A 26,195-nucleotide genomic window follows, 5' to 3' on the forward strand; every position below is an offset into this window, starting at 1 on the left:
AGCGACTACTACTACTACTACTACTGCTACTACTTCTAGTAGTAGTAGTATTGTCCCAGGTGACTGAGGAGGCGCGAGGTGAGGGCAGGGAACCCTCCCTCCTGTATTATTTTCGGAAAGAAGGAACAGAGGAAAGAGCTGAAGGAAGACGCTACCACGCTGGAGTGGGAAATAACGAGCACAAATGAAAGATGATAATAATGATAAATATGAATTAGATTATTATCAGTAATGATAATGATAATGTACCCCTGGCAGGGTCTCCAGGTTACAGGGTCATCCTGCAGGATACACGTGTGTGTGTACAGCCAGTCTCCCTGGTCTGTTGTGTGTGTGAGGGGGGGGGGGGGCGGGGGCAGACTGTGTCCGTATTATATCAGGGTCGTGTTTCCTGACTCGTCCGGGTCAACGGAGCGACAGATCAACACATTCGTCAGTCACTTCTGTTGGATCACAACTACCGTTACTGGTATGACGATCCTTTACCAGGTTGGGTGGGTCAGTCGTAAGGGTTAATGATCGTGGATAAAACCCGAGACTACAATGCTTGTGTGCATGTTGGCTGTAGCTTTATCATCCCTGGTTGGTGGAGGAGACCAGACCTCCTGTGTGTGCGTGTGTGGTTGTGGGGGTTCACTCGCTCACTCTCACACACTCATCTCATAATAAGTCTTTTCCTTCACGTGGAAGCTCTCACCTGTAAGTGCTGGAACCTCTCACTTATAAGTGCTGGAAGCTCTCACTTATAAGTGCTGGAGGCTCTTACTTATAAGTGCTGGAAGCTCTCACTTGTAAGTGCTGGAACCTCTCACTTATAAGTGCTGGAAGCTCTCACTTATAAGAATTGAAACTTTTAAGGTGGGAGCGCTGGAACCTTTCACATGGAAGGGCTGGAACCTCTCATTTGGAAGTAATGGAACTTCTCACTTGAAGGTGCTGGAGCCTTATCCTTGGAAGCTTTGGAAGTTGTGACCGCTGGGGTGGCCCACTTCGTCGTGGATGATAGCAGCGGTGTGTGACCTCCTGACTGTGCGCCTGGCAGCCATAACGTCACCAGACGACAGTACGACAAGTTGGGCGGAAGATGTAAACATAACAACATATGAACAGGAGAGAATGCGAACGTTCTGTCTGACCTCCACCTCCACCACTGAAGCTTATGATGACTGACGAACAGGTCAGGTCACACCAAGGGATAGACAGACCTGGAAGTTAGGTCACATTTGAGGATCAGGTCATACTTGACGGGGTGCAATCCTCGTGGTCAGGTCACACACAGTGTGAAGGTCTTGTCAGGCTGTGGTGTTTGCAGACCTCAGGTTTATATACCGACCTCTCTGATCACAGTCAGCTGTGTGGAAATGAGAGTGTCAGGTCACACTTGGTAAGGTGCAGTCAGGTCACACTTGGTAGGGTGCAGTCAGGTCACACTCGGTAAGGTGCAGTCAGGTCACACTCGGTAAGGTGCAGTCAGGTCACACTCGGTAGGGTACACAGGTGAGGATCAAGTCACAGTTAGCAGTGTGCAGTGTACAGGGTGTATCATACTAGCCAGTGTCTCGACTTAAAGGCCGAGTTGTAATGAGACGTGACTTGGTGATGGTTTGGTCAGACTTGCAGGTGTGAACAACTGAGGTCCAGGTCACACTCGGGGGGGGGGGGGGGACGGGGCTCAAACCTGAGGTCACATTTGATGATCTGCAGTTTTGAGGGTCACATCAAGCTCGGAGCTTTGCGAACCTGGGAATTAGGCAAAGCTCAGGGTTGTGTAGTCTTGAGGGTCAGGTCAAATTCATCGGTGTACTGAAAAGAGGATCAGGTCACACTTGGGGTGAAGACTTGAAGCTTGTGTCACACTTGAGGTGAAGACTTGAAGCTTGTGTCACACTTGAGGTGAAGACTTGAAGCTTGTGTCACACTTGGGGCTAACTTTCCAAAGAGTTTGGCTACACTGGAAGTGTCTATTTCTAAAGGTTAGGTCACACTGGGTCTTGTGCAATCCTGAGTGTCAGTTGACACTCGGCAATGTACCTACCTGAAGGTCAAGTCACCCTCGGGAGTGTGCAGACCTGAGGGTCTGGTCACGACACAGGAAGCAATGTTGTTGTGGACAGAGACCAACCTAAGGTCATCATATTAAAGCAATGTTTAAGTTACTCAATGTTGTGGATATGTTATAGTATCATTACTGACGCTTGAGTGAGGGCCAGTTGCCGTCATGAAGGTCAGGCCTGAGATGATAAGGAAGAAGACAAGAAATGAATAAGAGCAAGATGATGTCTGGCCAGTGAGTTGTTGAGAAGTTGGTGAGGAAGTTACCGCCAGAGGCTGAGGACGTAGCCAGTGGTGCAGCTCTGCCAGTAGTCACTTGTTGACACCAGAAACGAAGTCGGTATGTACAGATGACAGCCAGATGACCAGCCACGTGAAGTGGATTACTACTGGACGTCAGAGTCACTCAGCTGGCCGTGGTGCAGGAGGCGACCCGGTCGTGTCAGTGGTGGGTGGAGGAACCTCACTCCTGGGAAGACAATCATCTTAGACGTCTGAACATAACTTATTTTCCAGGAGGCCGACCTAACCATTCGTGTGACGTAGGTTTTACAAGAGAGTGTTAACGTTACGGTGTTACCAGGTAGGTTATTGTGCTGGACATGGAAATCATAGCCATCAGAAGACTGGAAAATCCTTGAGAAGTTTGAAGAACAGCAGGAGAGTCACAGTATAAGATTCATCTCATGATTTACGTAGAGTTTTACTATGTCTGTAACACCAGGTCCTCCACACCAGACACACGCATCTCTGCCTCACTCACATCATGACTGCCATCCTCAGTGTCCAGGTCATGTCTCGTGTTCATCATAACATCCAGTAGTACATCATCCTCACCAGACGAGTGTTCACCAGTACAGTACGTACTGCAGTCACTGTTCACTGGTGCAGTACATACTGCAGTCACGGTTCACTGGTGCAGTACGTACTGCAGTCACTGTTTACTGGTACAGTACGTACTGCAGTCACGGTTCACTGGTGCAGTACGTACTGCAGTCACTGTTTACTGGTACAGTACGTACTGCAGTCACTGTTCACTGGTACAGTACGTACTGCAGTCACTGTTCACTGGTACAGTACGTACTGCAGTCACTGTTTACTGGTACAGTACGTACTGCAGTCACTGTTCACTGGTACAGTACGTACTGCAGTCACTGTTCACTGGTACAGTGCGTACTGCAGTCACTGTTCACTGGTACAGTACGTATTGCAGTCACTGTTCACTGGTACAGTACGTACTGCAGTCACTGTTCACTGGTGCAGTACGTACTGCAGTCACTGTTCACTGGTGCAGTACGTACTGCAGTCACTGTTCACTGGTACAGTACGTACTGCAGACACTGTTCACTGGTACAGTGCGTACTGCAGTCACTGTTCACTGGTACAGTACGTACTGCAGACACTGTTCACTGGTACAGTACGTACTGCAGTCACTGTTCACTGGTGCAGTACGTACTGCAGTCACGGTTCACTGGTACAGTACGTACTGCAGTCACTGTTCACTGGTGCAGTACATACTGCAGTCACGGTTCACTGGTACAGTACATACTGCAGTCACTGTTCACTGGTGCAGTACGTACTGCAGTCACTGTTCACTGGTACAGTACGTACTGCAGTCACTGTTCACTGGTGCAGTACGTACTGCAGTCACTGTTCACCGGTGCAGTACGTACTGCAGTCACGGTTCACTGGTACAGTACGTACTGCAGTCACTGTTCACTGGTACAGTACGTACTGCAGTCACTGTTCACTGGTGCAGTACGTACTGCAGTCACTGTTCGATGGTACAGTACGTACTGCAGTCACTGTTCACTGGTGCAGTACGTACTGCAGTCACGGTTCACTGGTACAGTACGTACTGCAGACACTGTTCACTGGTACAGTACGTACTGCAGACACTGTTCACTGGTACAGTGCGTACTGCAGTCACTGTTCACTGGTACAGTACGTACTGCAGACACTGTTCACTGGTACAGTACGTACTGCAGTCACTGTTCACTGGTACAGTACGTACTGCAGTCACTGTTCACTGTTGCAGTACGTACTGCAGTCACTGTTCACTGGTGCAGTAGGTACTGCAGTCACTGTTCACTGGTGCAGTACGTACTGCAGTCACTGTTCACTGGTGCAGTACGTACTGCAGTCACTGTTCACTGGTACAGTACGTACTGCAGTCACTGTTCACTGGTGCAGTACGTACTGCAGTCACTGTTCACTGGTACAGTACGTACTGCAGTCACTGTTCACTGGTGCAGTACGTACTGCAGTCACTGTTCACCGGTGCAGTAGGTACTGTAGTGCTTCATGATAGAACAGTCTAGTTCACCGTCATCTCTGCGTCCTTTATAACATTTCAGTCAGCTTAGCATAACCAGCTGGCCTGTGTGACTGAACATTAAGTCAGGTCTTCTTGGCTATTACAACTGAACACAACATGACACAGGACCAGCTGGTCAGCTGGTTATCTACGGAGGTGGTCAGGTTATCTACGGAGGTGGTCAGCTGGTTATCTACGGAGGTGGTCAGCTGGTTATCTACGGAGGTGGTCAGCTGGTTATCTACGGAGGTGTTCAGCTGGTTATCTACGGAGGTGGTCAGCTGGTTATCTACGGAGTTGGTCAGCTGGTTATCTACGGAGGTGGTCAGCTGGTTATATACGGAGGTGGTCAGCTGGTTATCTACGGAGGTGGTCAGCTGGTTATCTACGGAGGTGGTCAGCTGGTTATCTACGGAGGTGGTCAGCTGGTTATCTATACGGTCGACAACAGGAACACACAAGCCTGAAGCAGTTAGGAAGGTCAGAGCTGACTGGGAAGCACATACAGCTAGTGTGTGTCATCAGTACACATGACTACCTACCATACATGTGACTGTCCTCGTGTGCACATGTAAGCTAAGGTGTGTTATCAGTACACACACACACACACACACACACACACACACACACACACACACACACACACACACACACACACACATCAAGAAGCGCACTTCTTCACTACTCTTTACTCGAAGTTAATGAGTAATTATGTATTCGGGTAATTACAGGGTTGTGGATGGTATGGCCAAGGTTATTAGCATGATATATTAATTGTGCAGTGGGAGGGGCTGGTGGGAGGTGGGGGTCGCTGACTTGAGGCTGGAGTCGTGGGCTGGGGTGGCGGGGGGGTCTGGGGTCGGGAATGGTGGCTTGTGGCTACAGGATGACCTGCTAAGAGTGGAGTAGGATAACCTGCCATCACCGGGGAGGATAAACTGCTATCACTGGGGAGGATAACCTGCTCCCAAAACACTTGCCTCTCATGATCTTTCTTCTCATGCCCAGGTGCATATGCACCAATAATCACCCATCTCTCTCCATCCACTTTCAGTTTTATTCACATCTATCTAGAATTTACTTTCTTACACTCTATCACATACTCCCACCACTCCTGCTCCAGAAGTAGTGCTACTCCTTCCTTAGCTCTTGTCGTCTCACCAACCCCTGACTTTACTCCTAAGACTTTTCCAAGCCACTCTTCCCCTTTACCTTTGATCTTCGTTTCACTCAGAGCCAGATCATCCAGGTTTCTTTTCTCAAACATCTACCTATCTCTTCTTTTTTCTCATCTTGATTACATCCACACACATTTAGACACCCCAATCTGAGCCTTGGAAGAGGATGAGCATTCCCCGCTTCACTCCTCCTCCTGTTTCCTCTTTTAGAAATTAAAATACAAGAAGGGGAGGAATGTATATTTGGATGTTGATGTGCTGAGAGGTGCAACTGGAGGGATGTCTGATCATTATCTTCTGGAGGCGAAGGTGAAGATTTGTAGAGGTTTTCAGAAAAGAAGAGAGAATTTTGGGGTGAAGAGAATGGTGACAGCAAGTGAGCTTGGGAAGGACACTTGTGTGAGGTAGTACCAGGACAGACTGAGCGCAGAATTAAAAAAGGTGAGAGCAAAGGACGTAAAGGGAGTGAGGGAGGAATGGGATGTATTTAGGGAAGCAGTGATGGCTTGCACAAAAGATGCTTTGGCATGGGAAGCGTGGGAGGTGGGTAGATTAGAAAGAGTAGCGAGTAGTGGGATGAAGAAGTAAGATCATTTGTGAAAGAGAAGAGAGAGGCATTTGAACGATTTTTGCAGGGAAATAGTACAAATGACTGGGAGATAGATAAAAGAAAGAGGCAGGAGGTCAAGAGAAAGGTGCAAGAGGTGAAAAAGAGGGCAAATAGAGTTGGGGTGAGAGAGCATCATTAAATTTTAGGAAGAATAAAAAGATGTTTTTGAAGGAGGTAAATAAAGTGCGTAAGACAAGAGAACAAATGGGAACATCGGTGAATGGGGCAAATGGGGAGGTAATAACAAGTAATGGTGATGTGAGAAGGATATGGAGTGAGTATTTTGAAGGTTTGCTGAATGTGTTAGATGATAGAATGGCAGATATAGGGTGCTTTGGTCGAGGTGGTGTGCGAAGTGAGAGGGTCAGGGAGACTGACTTGGTGAACTTAGAAGAGGTAGTGAAAGCTTTGTGGAAGATGAAAGCCCGTAAGGTAGCGGGTTTGGATGGTATTGCAGTGGAATTTATCCCAAAAAGGGGTGACTGTGTTTTCGACTGGTTGTTGAGGATATTCAATGTGTGTATGGCTCATGGTGAAGTGCCTGAGGATTGGCGGAATGTATGCATACCGCCATTGTACAAAGGCAAAGGGGATAAAGGTGAGTGTTGAAATGGCAGAGGTATAAGTTTGTTGAGTATTCCTGGGAAATTATATGGGAAGGTATTGATTGAGAGGGTGAAAGCATGTACACAGCATCAGATTGAGGAAGAGCAATGTGGTTTCAGAAGTGATAGAGGAACTGTGGATCAGTTGTTTGATTTGAAGAATGTATGTGAGAAATAATTATACGAACAAATGGATTTGCATGTAGCATTTATGGATTTGGAGAAGGCATATGATAGAGTTGATAGAGATGCCCTGTGGAAGGTATTAAGAGTATATGGTGTGGGGCAAGTTGCTAGAAGCAGTGAAAGGTTTTTATCGAGGATGTAATGCATGTGTACGAATAGGAAGAGAGGAAAGTGATTGGTTCCCAGTGAATGTCGGTTTGCGGCATGGGCGCGTGATGTCTCCATGGTTGTTTGATTTGTTTATGGATGGGGTTGTTAGGGGGGTGAATGCAAGAGTTTTGGAAAGAGGAGCAAGTATGCAGTCTGTTGTGGATGAGAGAGCTTGGGAAGTGAGTCAGTTGTTCGCTGATGATACAGCGCTGGTGGCTGATTCTGGTGAGAGACTGCAGAAGCGGGTGACTGAGTTAGGTTACGTGTGAAAGAAGAAAGCAGAGAGTAAATGTGAATAAGAGCAAGGTCATTAGGTGCAGTAGGGTTGAGGGGCAAGTCAATTAGGAGGTAAGTTTGAATGGAGAAAAACTGGAGGAAGTAAAGTGTTTTAGATATCTGGGAGTGGATTTGGCAGCGGGTGGAACCATGGAAGCAGAAGTGAATCATATGGATGGGGAGGGGGCGAAAGTTCTGGGAGCGCTGAAGAATGTGTGGAAGTCGAGAATGTTATCTTGGAAAGCAAAAATGGGTGTGTCTGAAGGAATAGTGGTTCCAACAGTGTTATATGGTTGCGAGGCGTGGGCTATAGATAGGGTTGTGCGGAGGAGGGTGGATGTGTTGGAAATGAGATGTTTGAAGACAATATGTGGTGTGAGGTGGTTTGATCGAGTAAGTAATGAAAGAGTAAGAGAGATGTATGGTAATATAATGAGTGTGGTTGAGAGAGCAGAAGAGGGTGTATTGAAATGGTTTGGTCACATGTAGAGAATGAGTGAGGAAAGATTGACAAAGAGGATATATGTGTCAGGGGTGGAGGGATGGACTGAAAAAGATTTTGAGTGATCGGGTCCTGAACATACAGGAGGGTGATGGGCGTGCAAGAAATAGAGTGAATTAAATGATGTGGTATACCGGGGTCGATGTGCTGTCAGTGGACTGAACCAGGGCATGTAAAACGTCTGGGGTAAACCATGAAAAGTTTTGTGGGGCCTGGATGTGGATAGGGAGCTGTGGTTTCGGTGCATTACACATGACAGCTAGAGACTGAGTGTGAACGAATGTGGCCTTTTGTCTTTTCTTAGCGCTACCTCGCGCGCATGCGGGGGGGGGGGGGTGCTATTTCATGTGTGGCGGGGTGGCGACGGGAATGAATAATTAATGAATGTGTATATATGTATATGTCTGTGTATGTATATGTATGTATACGTTGAAATGTATAGGTATGTATATGTGCGTGTGTGGACGTGTATGTATATACATGTGTATGTGGGTGGGACAGCGTCAAAGTATATTAAGATAATTAGATAGATAGATAAATGAATATATATATATATATATATATATATATATATATATATATATATATATATATATATATATATATATATATATATATATATATATATATATATATATATATATTTTTTTTTTTTTTTATTTTTTTTTTTTATACTTTGTCGCTGTCTCCCGCGTTTGCGAGGTAGCGCAAGGAAACAGACGAAAGAAATGGCCCCCCCCCCCCCCATACACATGTATATACATACGTCCACACACGCAAATATACACACCTACACAGCTTTCCATGGTTTACCCCAGACGCTTCACATGCCTTGATTCAATCCACTGACAGCACGTCAACCCCGGTATACCACATCGCTCCAATTCACTCTATTCCTTGCCCTCCTTTCACCCTCCTGCATGTTCAGGCCCCGATCACACAAAATCTTTTTCACTCCATCTTTCCACCTCCAATTTGGTCTCCCTCTTCTCCTCGTTCCCTCCACCTCCGACACATATATCCTCTTGGTCAATCTTTCCTCACTCATTCTCTCCATGTGCCCAAACCACTTCAAAACACCCTCTTCTGCTCTCTCAACCACGCTCTTTTTATTTCCACACATCTCTCTTACCCTTACGTTACTTACTCGATCAAACCACCTCACACTACACATTGTCCTCAAACATCTCATTTCCAGCACATCCATCCTCCTGCGCACAACTCTATCCATAGCCCACGCCTCGCAACCATACAACATTGTTGGAACCACTATTCCTTCAAACATACCCATTTTTGCTTTCCGAGATAATGTTCTCGACTTCCACACATTCTTCAAGGCCCCCAGAATTTTCGCCCCCTCCCCCACCCTATGATCTACTTCCGCTTCCATGGTTCCATCCGCTGCCAGATCCACTCCCAGATATCTAAAACACTTCACTTCCTCCAGTTTTTCTCCATTCAAACTCACCTCCCAATTGACTTGACCCTCAACCCTACTGTACCTAATAACCTTGCTCTTATTCACATTTACTCTTAACTTTCTTCTTCCACACACTTTACCAAACTCAGTCACCAGCTTCTGCAGTTTCTCACATGAATCAGCCACCAGCGCTGTATCATCAGCGAACAACAACTGACTCACTTCCCAAGCTCTCTCATCCCCAACAGACTTCATACTTGCCCCTCTTTCCAAAACTCTTGCATTTACCTCCCTAACAACCCCATCCATAAACAAATTAAACAACCATGGAGACATCACACACCCCTGCCGCAAACCTACATTCACTGAGAACCAATCACTTTCCTCTCTTCCTACACGTACACATGCCTTACATCCTCGATAAAAACTTTTCACTGCTTCTAACAACTTTCCTTCCACACCATATATTCTTAATACCTTCCACAGAGCATCTCTATCAACTCTATCATATGCCTTCTCCAGATCCATAAATGCTACATACAAATCCATTTGCTTTTCTAAATATTTCTCACATACATTCTTCAAAGCAAACACCTGATCCACACATCCTCTACCACTTCTGAAACCACACTGCTCTTCCCCAATCTGATGCTCTGTACACCACCTCGACCAAAACACCCTATATCTGCCACTCTACCATCAAACACATTCAACAAACCTTCAAAATACTCATCCATCTCCTCACATCACCACTACTTGTTATCACATCCCCATTAGCCCCCTTCACTGAAGTTCCCATTTGTTCCCTTGTCTTACGCACTTTATTTACCTCCTTCTAAAACATCTTTTTATTCTCCCTAAAATCTAATGACACTCACCCCAACTCTCATTTGCCCTCTTTTTCACCTCTTGCACCTTTCTCTTGACCTCCTGCCTCTTTCTTTCATGCATCTCCCACTCATTTGCATTATTTCCCTTCTAAAATCGTCCAAATGCCTCTCTCTTCTCTTTCACTAATAATCTCACTTCTTCATCCCACCACTCACTACCCTTTCTACTCTGCCCACCTCCCACGTTTCTCATGCCACAAGCATCTTTTGCACAAGCCATCACTGCTTCCCTAAATGCATTCCACTCCTCCCCCACTCCCCTTACCTCCTTTGTTCTCACCTACTTCCATTCTGTACTCAGTCTGTCCTGGTACTTCCTTACACAAGTCTCCTTCCCAAGCTCACTTACTCTCACCACTCTCTTCACCCCAACATTCTCTCTTCTTTTCTGAAAACCTCTACAAATCTTCACCTTCGCCTCCAGAAGATAATGATCAGACATCCCTCCAGTTGCACCTCTCAGCACATTAACATCCAAAAGTCTCTCTTTCGCGTGCCTATCAATTAACACGTAATCCAATAACGCTCTCTGGCCATCTATGCTACTTACATACGTATACTTATGTATATCTCGCTTTTTAAACTAGGTATTCCCAATCACCAGTCCTTTTTCAGCACATAAATCTACAAGCTCTTCACCATTTCCATTTACAACTCTGAGCACCCCATGTATACCAATTATTCCCTCAACTGCCACATTACTCTCCTTTGCATTCAAATCACCCATCACTATAACCCGGTCTCGTGCATCAAAACTGCTAACACACTCATTCAGCTGCTCCCAAAACACTTGCCTCTCATGATCTTTCTTCTCATGCCTAGGTGCATATGCACCAATAATCACCCATCTCTCTCCATCAACTTTCAGTTTTACCTATATCAATCTAGAATTTACTTTCTTACACTCTATCACATACTCCCACCACTCCTGTTTCAGGAGTAGAGCTACTCCTTCCCTTGATATTGTCCTCTCACTAACACCTGACTTTACTCCCAAGACATTCCCAAACCACTCTTCCCCTTTACCCTTTAGCTTCGTTTCACTCAGAGCCAAAACTTCCAGGTTCCTTTCCACAAACATACTACCTATCTCTCCTTTTTTCTCATCCACACACATTTAGACACACCAATCTGAGCCTTCGAGTAGGATGAGCACTCCCCGCGTGACTCCTTCTTCTGTTTCCCCTTTTAGGAAGTTAAAATACAAGGAGGGGAGGGTTTCTAGCCCCTCGCTCCCGTCCCCTTTAGTCGCCTTCTACGACACGTGAGGAATGCGTGGGAAGTATTCTTTCTCCCCTATCCCCAGGGATATATATATATATATATACATACATATATATATATATATATATATATATATATATATATATATATATATATATATATATATATATATATATATATATATATATATATTCTTCCCCACTGATTACGTGTTGTTTGATGAGTCAGGTCAGTGGGCTGCCACATGATCATTATATGAACCAGACAATTATGTGATGAACCCAGAAGAACATGCCAACTATTTTCCTTTGGCTAAAACGTTTAAGATTTAAGACTTTTTTTTGTTTTAATAATTATGATCCGCCATTAAGAAGGACGAACTATTACGGAAATATTTTCAATTAAGAAATTGAAATATGTCTTCCGGGGAAATTGTGGCGTGTGACCCTGACCTGTCGTGACCTGTCCTCACCCCTGGTACAGGGGAATATGTAACCTGTGAACTGTCATGACCTGCCTCTCTCTCTCTCTCTCTCTCTCTCTCTCTCTCTCTCTCTCTCTCTCTCTCTCTCTCTCTCTCTCTCTCTCTCTCTCTCTCTATATATATATATATATATATATCATTTTATTATACTTAATCGTTGTTTTCCGCGTCAGCGAGGTAGCGCCAGGAAACAGGCGAAGAATGCCCTGTCCACTCATATACACACATATATACAAATAAACGCCTATACACACATACACAGACATATACATATATACACATATACATATTCATGCTCTCTTCCCCTCAGCCATTCCTATCGCTACCCCTCCACAGAGGAAATAGCATCGCTGCCTCCCGCTTCAGCGAGGTAGCGCAAGGAACACAGACAAAAAAGGCCACATTCGTTCACACTCAGTCTCTAGCTGTCATGTGTAATGCACCAAAACCACAGCTCCCTTTCCACATCCAGGCCCAACAGACATTTCCATGGTTTACCCTAAACGCTTCACATGCCCTGATTCACTCCATTGACAGCACGTCGACCCCGGTATACCACATCGTTCCAATTCACTCTATTCCTTGCACGTCTCTTATCGTCCTGCATGTTCAGACCCCGATCGCTCAAAATTGTTTTCACTCCATCCTTCCCTCCAATTTCAACTCTCCGAGATAACGTTCTCTTCTTCCACATATTCTTCATTGCTCCCAGAAACTTCGCCCCCTTCCCCACCTTGTGACGTACTCCCGCTTCCATGGTTCCATCCACTGCTAGATCCACTCCCAGATATCTAAAACGCTTCACTTCCTCCAGTTTTTCTTCATTCAAACTTACATCCCAATCAACTTGTCCCTCAACCCTGCTGAACCTAACAACCTTGCTGTTTTTCACATCTACTTTCAACTTTCTCCTTTCACACACTTTTCCAAAGTCAGTCACCAACTTCTGCAGTTTTCCACTCGAATCAGCCACTAGAGCTGTATCATTGACGAACAACAACTGACTCACTTCCCAAGCTCTCACAGTAGGCTGCATACTCGCCCTTCTCTCCAAAACTCTTGCATTTATCTTCCTAACGACCCCATTCATAAACAAATCAAACAACCATGGGGACATCACACACCCCTGCCGCAGACCGACATTCACTGGGAACCAATCACTCTCCTCTCCTCCTACTCATGCACATGCCTTACATCCTTGGTAAAAACTTTCACTGCTTCTAGCAACTTTCCTCCCACACCATATACTCTTAAAACCTTCCGCAAACCATCTCTATCAACTCTTTATCATATGCCTTCTCCAGATCCATTAATGCTACATGCAAATCCATTTGCTTTTCTAAGTATTTCTTACATATATTCTTCAAAGCAAACACCTGATCCACACATCCTCTACCACTTCTGAAACCACACTGCTCTTCCCCAGTCTGATTCTCTGTATCATTATTATTATCATTATTATTATTATTATTATTATTATCATTATTATTACTATTATCATTTTTATTATTATTATCATTATCATTATTATTGATATTATTATCATTATTATTATTATCATTTTATTATTATCATTATTATCATTATTATTATTATTATTATTATTATTATTATTATTATTATCATTATTATTATTATTATTATTATCATTATTGTTATTATCATTATCATTATGATTATTATCATTATAATTATTATTATTATTATCATTATCATTATTATAATTATAATTATTATTAGTTGTTATTAGTTATTATCATTATCTTCATTATAATAGTTATCATCATTACTCAGTACGGAGGGATGACCACAATAAATATTGTTATGATAATGATCACTCTTTATATTGTGAAAATCCCGTTGTTTTATACCCCTCTGCTGATTATGAAACACGCAACGTCACCGAATCTGTCTTAATTGCTAATACTAAGAACTTTAACTTGTCTTCAGGCAATTTTAAAGCCCATTCTAACATTAACCAAATCATTATGAGAGAATCAACATAATACGAAAACATAAAAAAAAGTTGTTCGTGACACACCCAGTTGCCCAGGTCAACCTCCGCCACCTGACCCTCCTTAACCACTCTCCCTTACAACGGTTACGACCAAACAAAGCAGACAGTGCTTGGCCTATACCGAGTGGTGTTGGACGGCGGGAATCAAGTGTGATGTTGGAATCTAGATGACTTTAAGTACTGGCACCTGATGAGATGGATTGTCTCCACGAAACATGTATAGAAAAACTGAATGAAATAAAATTGTATGAATTCCTACTGAAGTGCGATTTCACCTTCATACTATCATCACGTACAAGCGTGATCATCATATATATATATATATATATATATATATATATATATATATATATATATATATATATATATATATATATATATATATATATATATATATTCCCTGGGGATAGGGGAGAAAGAATACTTCCCACGTATTCCCTGCGTGTCGTAGAAGGCGACTAAAAGGGAAGGGAGCGGGGGGCTGGAAATCCTCCCCTCTCGTTTTTTTTTTTTTTTTTTTTTTTTTAATTTTCCAAAAGAAGGAACAGAGAAGAGGGCCAGGTGAGGATATTCCCTCAAAGGCCCAGTCCTCTGTTCTTAACGCTACCTCGCTATCGCGGGAAATAGCGAATAGTATGAAAAAAAAATATATATATATATATTATATATATATATATATATATATATTACTATTACTACTACTATCGGTATCATCAGTGAGAAGCCGTGCATCACAAAATTCCACACCCTTCCTTCACCTTAGGCAACCACACCAAAGACAGACACATTACTACTGCCTTGCTTGCCTGCACCACTTGACTACTACAGCCCTGCCTGCACGCGTGTATGCCTAGTCATACGACAACAGCATCAGCAGCAGCACAGAAAAAGAAGTAGCAGAAACACAGTACAGGGGCAACACGGAGATGTGCCAGCCAACAATGGGTGGCGGGTGAGGAGGAAGAAGAACCTTGCTCTGATGATGCAGAAGGCTTGCACACAAAATCAACAACACCAAAAGTAAGTCCAACACCACCACTACAACCTCCTTCACCTCGTCCAGTCCTGCGCCTGAACCCAGGCCCGCTTCCTGCACAGGCCCGACTGGCTCAATCCTCAGAGCCAATCCTTTTCCCGAAGTTACGGATCTAACTTGCCGACTTCCCTTACCTACATTAATCTATCGTCCAGAGGCTTCTTACCTTGGAGACCAGATGCGGATATGGGTACGAGCTGGCCCGAAACTAGGCGCAACCGACTTTATTGGGAGGAAAAGTCTGATGGCTGCTTACACCTCAGTTACCTACCCTCGCGTTTTCAAGGACCGACAGTGGAACTCGGGACGCCGCAAGAACCGCGGCGCTCTACGGTTTTTTTTTGGTTTTCCAAGGGAAGGGACAGAGAAGGGGGCCGGGTGAGGATGTTCCCTCAGGGGTCCGGTCCTCTGTTCTTGGCGCTGCCTCGCTGGTGCGGGAGGTGGCGAATGGTACGAAAGAAAAGAAAGATATATATATATATATATATATATATATATATATATATATATATATATATATATATATATTCCCTGGGGATAGGGGAGAAAGAATACTTCCCACGTATTCCCTGCGTGTCGTAGAAGGCGACTAAAAGGGAAGGGAGCGGGGGGCTGGAAATCCTCCCCTCTCGTTTTTTTTTTGTTTTTTTTTAATTTTCCAAAAGAAGGAACAGAGAAGAGGGCCAGGTGAGGATATTCCCTCAAAGGCCCAGTCCTCTGTTCTTAACGCTACCTCGCTATCGCGGGAAATAGCGAATAGTATGAAAAAAAAAAAAAAAATATATATATATATATATATATATATATATATATATATATATATACATATATATATATATATATATATATATATATATATATATATATATATTTTTTTTTTTTTTCTTTTTTTTTTTCTTTGTCGCTGTCTCCCGCGTTTGCGAGGTAGCGCAAGGAAACAGACGAAAGAAATGGCCCAACCCACCCCCATACAACATGCATATACATACGTCCACACACGCAAATATACATACCTACACAGTTTTCCATGGTTTACCCCAGACGCTTCACATGCCCTGATTCAATCCACTGACAGCACGTCATCCCCGGTATACCACATCGATCCAATTCACTCTATTCCTTGCCCTCCTTTCACCCTCCTGCATGTTCAGGTCCCGATCACACAAAATCTTTTTCACTCCATCTTTCCACCTCCAATTTGGTCTCCCACTTCTCCTCGTTCCCTCCACCTCCGACACATATATCCTCTTGGTCAATCTTTCCTCACTCATTCTCTCCATGTGCCCAAACCATTTCAAAACACCCTCTTCTGCTCTCTCAACCACGCTCTTTTTATTTCCACACATCTCTCTTACCCTTGCGTTACTTACTCGATCAAACCACCTCACACCACACATTGTCCTCAAACATCTCATTTCCAGCACATCCATCCTCCTGCCCACAACTCTATCCATAGCCCACGCCTCGCAACCATACAACATTGTTGGAACCACTATTCCTTCAAACATACCCATTTTTGCTTTCCGAGATAATATTCTCGACTTCCACACATTCTTCAAGGCTCCCAGAATTTTCGCCCTCTCCCCCACCCTATGATCCACTTCCGCTTCCATGGTTCCATCCGCTGCCAGATCCACTCCCAGATATCTAAAACACTTCACTTCCTCCAGTTTTTCTCCATTCAAACTTACCTCCCAATTGACTTGACCCTCAACCCTACTGTACCTAATTACCTTGCTCTTATTCACATTTACTCTTAACTTTCTTCTTTCACACACTTTACCAAACTCAGTCACAAGCTTCCGCAGTTTCTCACATGAATCAGCCACCAGCGCTGTATCATCAGCGAACAACAACTGACTCACTTCCCAAGCTCTCTCATCCCCAACAGACTTCATACTTGCCCCTCTTTCCGAAACTCTTGCATTCACCTCCCTAACAACCCCATCCATAAACAAATTAAACAACCATGGAGACATCACACACCCCTGCCGCAAACCTACATTCACTGAAAACCAATCACTTTCCTCTCTTCCTACACGTACACATGCCTTACATCCTCGATAAAAACTTTTCACTGCTTCTAACAACTTGCCTCCCACACCATCTATTCTGAGTACCTTCCACAGAGCATCTCTATCAACTCTATCATATGCCTTCTCCAGATCCATAAATGCTACATACAAATCCATTTGCTTTTCTAAGTATTTCTCACATACATTCTTCAAAGCAAACACCTGATCCACACATCCTCTACCACTTCTGAAACCACACTGCTCTTCCCCAATCTGATGCTCTGTACATGCCTTCACCCTCTCAATCAATACCCTCCCATGTAATTTACCAGGAATACTCAACAAACTTATACATCTGTAATTTGAGCACTCACTCTTATCCCCTTTGCCTTTGTACAATGGCACTATGCACGCATTCCGCCAATCCTCAGGCACCTCACCATGAGTCATACATACATTAAATAACCTTACCAACCAGTCAACAATACAGTCACCCCTTTTTTAATAAATTCCACTGCAATACCATCCAAACCTGCTGCCTTGCCGGCTTTCATCTTCCGCAAAGCTTTTACTATCTCTTCTCTGTTTACCAAATCATTTTCCCTAACCCTCTCACTTTGCACACCACCTCGACCAAAACACCCTATATCTGCCACTCTATCATCAAACACATTCAACAGACCTTCAAAATACTCACTCCATCTCCTGCTCACATCACCACTACTTGTTATCACCTCCCCATTTGCGCCCTTCACTGAAGTTCCCATTTGCTCCCTTGTCCTACGCACTTTATTTACCTCCTTCCAGAACATCTTTTTATTCTCCCTAAAATTTAATGATACTCTCTCACCCCAACTCTCATTTGCCCTCTTTTTCACCTCTTGCACCTTTCTCTTGACCTCCTGTCTCTTTCTTTTATACATCTCCCACTCAATTGCATTTTTTCCCTGCAAAAATCGACCAAATGCCTCTCTCTTCTCTTTCACTAATAATCTTACTTCTTCATCCCACCACTCACTACCCTTTCTAATCAACCCACCTCCCACTCTTCTCATGACACAAGCATCTTTTGCGCAATCCATCACTGATTCCCTAAATACATCCCATTCCTCCCCCACTCCCCTTACTTCCATTGTTCTCACCTTTTTTCATTTTGTACTCAGTCTCTCCTGGTACTTCCTCACACAAGTCTCCTTCCCAAGCTCACTTACTCTCACTACCCTGTTCACCCCAACATTCACTCTTCTTTTCTGAAAACCCATACAAATCTTCACCTTAGCCTCCACAAGATAATGATCAGACATCCCTCCAGTTGCACCTCTCAGCACATTAACATCCAAAAGTCTCTCTTTCGCGCGCCTGTCAATTAACACGTAATCCAATAACGCACTCTGGCCATCTCTCCTACTTACATACGTATACCTATGTATATCTCGCTTTTTAAACCAGGTATTCCCAATAACCAGTCCTTTTTCAGCACATAAATCTACAAGCTCTTCACCATTTCCATTTACAGCACTGAACACCCCATGTATACCAATTATTCCCTGAACTGCCACATTACTCACCTTTGCATTCAAATCACCCATCACTATAACCCGGTCTCGTGCATCAAAACCACTAACAGATATATATATATATATATATATATATATATATATATATATATATATATATATATATATATATATATATATATATCTGTGTATGTATAAGTTTGTATAAGAGGTATAAGTTTGTTGAGTATTCCTGGTAAAGTATATGGGAGGGTATTGATTGAGAGGGTGAAGGCATGTACAGAGCATCAGATTGGGGAAGAGCAGTGTGGTTTCAGAAGTGGTAGAGGATGTGTGGATCAGGTGTTTGCTTTGAAGAATGTATGTGAGAAATACTTAGAAAAGCAAATGGATTTGTATGTAGCATTTATGGATCTGGAGAAGACATATGATAGAGTTGATAGAGATGCTCTGTGGAAGGTATTAAGAATATATGGTGTGGGAGGCAAGTTGTTAGAAGCAGTGAAAAGTTTTTATCGAGGATGTAAGGCATGTGTACGCGTAGGAAGAGAGGAAAGTGATTGGTTCTCAGTGAATGCAGGTTTGCGGCAGGGGTGTGTGATGTCTCCATGGTTGTTTAATTTGTTTATGGATGGGGTTGTTAGGGAGGTGAATGCAAGAGTTTTGGAAAGAGGGGCAAGTATGAAGTCTGTTGGGGATGAGAGAGCTTGGGAGGTGAGTCAGTTGTTGTTCGCTGATGATACAGCGCTGGTGGCTGATTCATGTGAGAAACTGCAGAAGCTGGTGACTGAGTTTGGTAAAGTGTGTGAAAGAAGAAAGTTAAGAGTAAATGTGAATAAGAGCAAGGTTATTAGGTACAGTAGGGTTGAGGGTCAAGTCAATTGGGAGGTGAGTTTGAATGGAGAAAAACTGGAGGAAGTGAAGTGTTTTAGATATCTGGGAGTGGATCTGGCAGCGGATGGAACCATGGAAGCGGAAGTGGATCATAGGGTGGGGGAGGGGGCGAAAATTCTGGGAGCCTTGAAGAATGTGTGGAAGTCGAGAACATTATCTCGGAAAGCAAAAATGGGTATGTTTGAAGGAATAGTGGTTCCAACAATGTTGTATGGTTGCGAGGCGTGGGCTATGGATAGAGTTGTGCGCAGGAGGATGGATGTGCTGGAAATGAGATGTTTGAGGACAATGTGTGGTGTGAGGTGGTTTGATCGAGTAAGTAACGTAAGGGTAAGAGAGATGTGTGGAAATAAAAAGAGCGTAGTTGAGAGAGCAGAAGAGGGTGTTTTGAAGTGGTTTGGGCACATGGAGAGAATGAGTGAGGAAAGATTGACCAAGAGGATATATGTGTCGGAGGTGGAGGGAACGAGGAGAAGAGGGAGACCAAATTGGAGGTGGAAAGATGGAGTGAAAAAGATTTTGTGTGATCGGGGCCTGAACATGCAGGAGGGTGAAAGGAGGGCAAGGAATAGAGTGAATTGGAGCGATGTGGTATACCGGGATTGACGTGCTGTCAGTGGATTGAATCGGGGCATGTGAAGCGTCTGGGGTAAACCATGGAAAGCTGTGTAGGTATGTTTATTTGCGTGTGTGGACGTATGTATATACATGTGTATGGGGGTGGGTTGGGCCATTTCTTTCGTCTGTTTCCTTGCGCTACCTCGCAAACGCGGGAGACAGCGACAAAGCAAAATAAATAATAGAAATAATGTATGTGTATGTATACGTTGAAATGTATAGGTACGCATATGCGCGTTTTTGGGTGTTTATGTATATACGTGTGTATGTGGGTGGGTTGGTCTGTTCTTTCGTCTGTTTCCTTGCGCTACCTCGCTAACGCGGGAGACAGCGACGAAGTATTATAGTACAAAAAAAAAAAATTTATATATTTCCTGGGGATAGGAGAGAAGAATACTTCCCACGTATTCCCAGCGTATCGTAGAAGGCAACTAGAGGAGGCGGGAGCCGGGGGTTGGAAACCATCCCCTCCTTGTATCTCAATTTCTAAAAAGGGAAACATAATCAGGAGTCACGCGGGGAGTTCTTACCCTCCTCGAAGGCTCATATTGGAGTGTCTAAATGTGTGTGGATGTAACCAGGATGAGAAGAAAGGAGAGATAGGTAGTATGTTTGAGGAAAGAAACCTGGATGTTCTGGCTTTGAGTGAGACGAAGCTCAAGGGTAAAGGGAGAAGAATGGTTTCGGAAAGTCTTTGGAGTAATGTCAGGGGGTTCATGAGAGGACAAGAGCAAAGGAAGAATTAGCACTACTCCTGAAGCAAGAGTTTGGGGAGTATGTGATAGTGTAAAAAAGTAAATTCTAGATTGATGTGGGTAAAATTGAAAGTGGAAGGAGAGAGATGGGTGATTATCGGTGCCTATGCACCTGGGTATGAGAAGAAAGATCATGAGAGGCAAGTGTTTTGGGAGCAACTGAGTGAGCGTGTCAGCAGCTTTGATACACGAGACCGGATTTTACTGACGGATGATATAAATGCGAAGGTGAGTAATGTAGCAGCTAAGGTTATAATTGGTGTACATGGGGTGTTCAGTGTTGTAAGTGGAAATGGTGAAGAGCTTGTGGATTTGTGTGCTGAAAAAAGACTGGTGATTGGGAATACCTGGTTAAAAAAGAGAGATATGCATAAGTATACGTATGTGAATGGAAGAGATGGTCAAAGGATATTATTGGATCACGTGCTAATTGATAGGCATGTAAAAGAACGACTTCTGGATGTTTATGTGCTGAGAGGGACAGCTGGAGGGATGTCTGATCATTATCTTGTGGAGGCGAAGGTGAAGATTTGTAGAGGTTTTCAAAAAAGAAGAGAGAATGTTGGGGAGAAGAGAGTGGTGAAAGTAAGTGAGCTTGGAAAGGAGACTTGTGTGAGGAAGTTCCATAAAGCATCTCCAGATCAAAAAATGCTGCATACAAATAATGGTACATACAAATGGCAAAAGGTGAGAACAAATGACGCGAGGGGAGTAGGTGAGGAATGGGATGTACTCTGGGAAGCAGTGATGGCTTGCACAAAAGATGCCTGTGGCATAAGAAAGTTGGGAAGTGGGCACATCCCTCAACTCTAGTGAACCTAATAACCTTGCGCATATTCACATTTACTCTCAACTTTCTCCTTTCACACACGTTTCCAAACTCAGTCACAACCTCTGCATTTCTCACTCGAATCAGCCACTAGAGCTGTATCATCGGCGAACAACAACTGACTCACTTCCAAGCCTCTCATCCCCAACAGACTTCATACTTGCCCCTCTTTCCGAAACTCTTGCATTCACCTCCCTAACAACCCCATCCATAAACAAATTAAACAACCATGGAGACATCACACACCCCTGCCGCAAACCTACATTCACTGAAAACCAATCACTTTCCTCTCTTCCTACACGTACACATGCCTTACATCCTCGATAAAAACTTTTCACTGCTTCTAACAACTTGCCTCCCACACCATCTATTCTGAGTACCTTCCACAGAGCATCTCTATCAACTCTATCATATGCCTTCTCCAGATCCATAAATGCTACATACAAATCCATTTGCTTTTCTAAGTATTTCTCACATACATTCTTCAAAGCAAACACCTGATCCACACATCCTCTACCACTTCTGAAACCACACTGCTCTTCCCCAATCTGATGCTCTGTACATGCCTTCACCCTCTCAATCAATACCCTCCCATGTAATTTACCAGGAATACTCAACAAACTTATACATCTGTAATTTGAGCACTCACTCTTATCCCCTTTGCCTTTGTACAATGGCACTATGCACGCATTCCGCCAATCCTCAGGCACCTCACCATGAGTCATACATACATTAAATAACCTTACCAACCAGTCAACAATACAGTCACCCCTTTTTTAATAAATTCCACTGCAATACCATCCAAACCTGCTGCCTTGCCGGCTTTCATCTTCCGCAAAGCTTTTACTATCTCTTCTCTGTTTACCAAATCATTTTCCCTAACCCTCTCACTTTGCACACCACCTCGACCAAAACACCCTATATCTGCCACTCTATCATCAAACACATTCAACAGACCTTCAAAATACTCACTCCATCTCCTGCTCACATCACCACTACTTGTTATCACCTCCCCATTTGCGCCCTTCACTGAAGTTCCCATTTGCTCCCTTGTCCTACGCACTTTATTTACCTCCTTCCAGAACATCTTTTTATTCTCCCTAAAATTTAATGATACTCTCTCACCCCAACTCTCATTTGCCCTCTTTTTCACCTCTTGCACCTTTCTCTTGACCTCCTGTCTCTTTCTTTTATACATCTCCCACTCAATTGCATTTTTTCCCTGCAAAAATCGACCAAATGCCTCTCTCTTCTCTTTCACTAATAATCTTACTTCTTCATCCCACCACTCACTACCCTTTCTAATCAACCCACCTCCCACTCTTCTCATGACACAAGCATCTTTTGCGCAATCCATCACTGATTCCCTAAATACATCCCATTCCTCCCCCACTCCCCTTACTTCCATTGTTCTCACCTTTTTTCATTTTGTACTCAGTCTCTCCTGGTACTTCCTCACACAAGTCTCCTTCCCAAGCTCACTTACTCTCACTACCCTGTTCACCCCAACATTCACTCTTCTTTTCTGAAAACCCATACAAATCTTCACCTTAGCCTCCACAAGATAATGATCAGACATCCCTCCAGTTGCACCTCTCAGCACATTAACATCCAAAAGTCTCTCTTTCGCGCGCCTGTCAATTAACACGTAATCCAATAACGCACTCTGGCCATCTCTCCTACTTACATACGTATACCTATGTATATCTCGCTTTTTAAACCAGGTATTCCCAATAACCAGTCCTTTTTCAGCACATAAATCTACAAGCTCTTCACCATTTCCATTTACAGCACTGAACACCCCATGTATACCAATTATTCCCTGAACTGCCACATTACTCACCTTTGCATTCAAATCACCCATCACTATAACCCGGTCTCGTGCATCAAAACCACTAACAGATATATATATATATATATATATATATATATATATATATATATATATATATATATATATATATATATATATATATATCTGTGTATGTATAAGTTTGTATAAGAGGTATAAGTTTGTTGAGTATTCCTGGTAAAGTATATGGGAGGGTATTGATTGAGAGGGTGAAGGCATGTACAGAGCATCAGATTGGGGAAGAGCAGTGTGGTTTCAGAAGTGGTAGAGGATGTGTGGATCAGGTGTTTGCTTTGAAGAATGTATGTGAGAAATACTTAGAAAAGCAAATGGATTTGTATGTAGCATTTATGGATCTGGAGAAGACATATGATAGAGTTGATAGAGATGCTCTGTGGAAGGTATTAAGAATATATGGTGTGGGAGGCAAGTTGTTAGAAGCAGTGAAAAGTTTTTATCGAGGATGTAAGGCATGTGTACGCGTAGGAAGAGAGGAAAGTGATTGGTTCTCAGTGAATGCAGGTTTGCGGCAGGGGTGTGTGATGTCTCCATGGTTGTTTAATTTGTTTATGGATGGGGTTGTTAGGGAGGTGAATGCAAGAGTTTTGGAAAGAGGGGCAAGTATGAAGTCTGTTGGGGATGAGAGAGCTTGGGAGGTGAGTCAGTTGTTGTTCGCTGATGATACAGCGCTGGTGGCTGATTCATGTGAGAAACTGCAGAAGCTGGTGACTGAGTTTGGTAAAGTGTGTGAAAGAAGAAAGTTAAGAGTAAATGTGAATAAGAGCAAGGTTATTAGGTACAGTAGGGTTGAGGGTCAAGTCAATTGGGAGGTGAGTTTGAATGGAGAAAAACTGGAGGAAGTGAAGTGTTTTAGATATCTGGGAGTGGATCTGGCAGCGGATGGAACCATGGAAGCGGAAGTGGATCATAGGGTGGGGGAGGGGGCGAAAATTCTGGGAGCCTTGAAGAATGTGTGGAAGTCGAGAACATTATCTCGGAAAGCAAAAATGGGTATGTTTGAAGGAATAGTGGTTCCAACAATGTTGTATGGTTGCGAGGCGTGGGCTATGGATAGAGTTGTGCGCAGGAGGATGGATGTGCTGGAAATGAGATGTTTGAGGACAATGTGTGGTGTGAGGTGGTTTGATCGAGTAAGTAACGTAAGGGTAAGAGAGATGTGTGGAAATAAAAAGAGCGTAGTTGAGAGAGCAGAAGAGGGTGTTTTGAAGTGGTTTGGGCACATGGAGAGAATGAGTGAGGAAAGATTGACCAAGAGGATATATGTGTCGGAGGTGGAGGGAACGAGGAGAAGAGGGAGACCAAATTGGAGGTGGAAAGATGGAGTGAAAAAGATTTTGTGTGATCGGGGCCTGAACATGCAGGAGGGTGAAAGGAGGGCAAGGAATAGAGTGAATTGGAGCGATGTGGTATACCGGGATTGACGTGCTGTCAGTGGATTGAATCGGGGCATGTGAAGCGTCTGGGGTAAACCATGGAAAGCTGTGTAGGTATGTTTATTTGCGTGTGTGGACGTATGTATATACATGTGTATGGGGGTGGGTTGGGCCATTTCTTTCGTCTGTTTCCTTGCGCTACCTCGCAAACGCGGGAGACAGCGACAAAGCAAAATAAATAATAGAAATAATGTATGTGTATGTATACGTTGAAATGTATAGGTACGCATATGCGCGTTTTTGGGTGTTTATGTATATACGTGTGTATGTGGGTGGGTTGGTCTGTTCTTTCGTCTGTTTCCTTGCGCTACCTCGCTAACGCGGGAGACAGCGACGAAGTATTATAGTACAAAAAAAAAAAATTTATATATTTCCTGGGGATAGGAGAGAAGAATACTTCCCACGTATTCCCAGCGTATCGTAGAAGGCAACTAGAGGAGGCGGGAGCCGGGGGTTGGAAACCATCCCCTCCTTGTATCTCAATTTCTAAAAAGGGAAACATAATCAGGAGTCACGCGGGGAGTTCTTACCCTCCTCGAAGGCTCATATTGGAGTGTCTAAATGTGTGTGGATGTAACCAGGATGAGAAGAAAGGAGAGATAGGTAGTATGTTTGAGGAAAGAAACCTGGATGTTCTGGCTTTGAGTGAGACGAAGCTCAAGGGTAAAGGGAGAAGAATGGTTTCGGAAAGTCTTTGGAGTAATGTCAGGGGGTTCATGAGAGGACAAGAGCAAAGGAAGAATTAGCACTACTCCTGAAGCAAGAGTTTGGGGAGTATGTGATAGTGTAAAAAAGTAAATTCTAGATTGATGTGGGTAAAATTGAAAGTGGAAGGAGAGAGATGGGTGATTATCGGTGCCTATGCACCTGGGTATGAGAAGAAAGATCATGAGAGGCAAGTGTTTTGGGAGCAACTGAGTGAGCGTGTCAGCAGCTTTGATACACGAGACCGGATTTTACTGACGGATGATATAAATGCGAAGGTGAGTAATGTAGCAGCTAAGGTTATAATTGGTGTACATGGGGTGTTCAGTGTTGTAAGTGGAAATGGTGAAGAGCTTGTGGATTTGTGTGCTGAAAAAAGACTGGTGATTGGGAATACCTGGTTAAAAAAGAGAGATATGCATAAGTATACGTATGTGAATGGAAGAGATGGTCAAAGGATATTATTGGATCACGTGCTAATTGATAGGCATGTAAAAGAACGACTTCTGGATGTTTATGTGCTGAGAGGGACAGCTGGAGGGATGTCTGATCATTATCTTGTGGAGGCGAAGGTGAAGATTTGTAGAGGTTTTCAAAAAAGAAGAGAGA

The sequence above is a fragment of the Panulirus ornatus genome, chromosome 22 (assembly GCF_036320965.1).
Source record: "Panulirus ornatus isolate Po-2019 chromosome 22, ASM3632096v1, whole genome shotgun sequence".
Taxonomy (NCBI): Eukaryota; Metazoa; Arthropoda; class Malacostraca; order Decapoda; family Palinuridae; genus Panulirus; species Panulirus ornatus.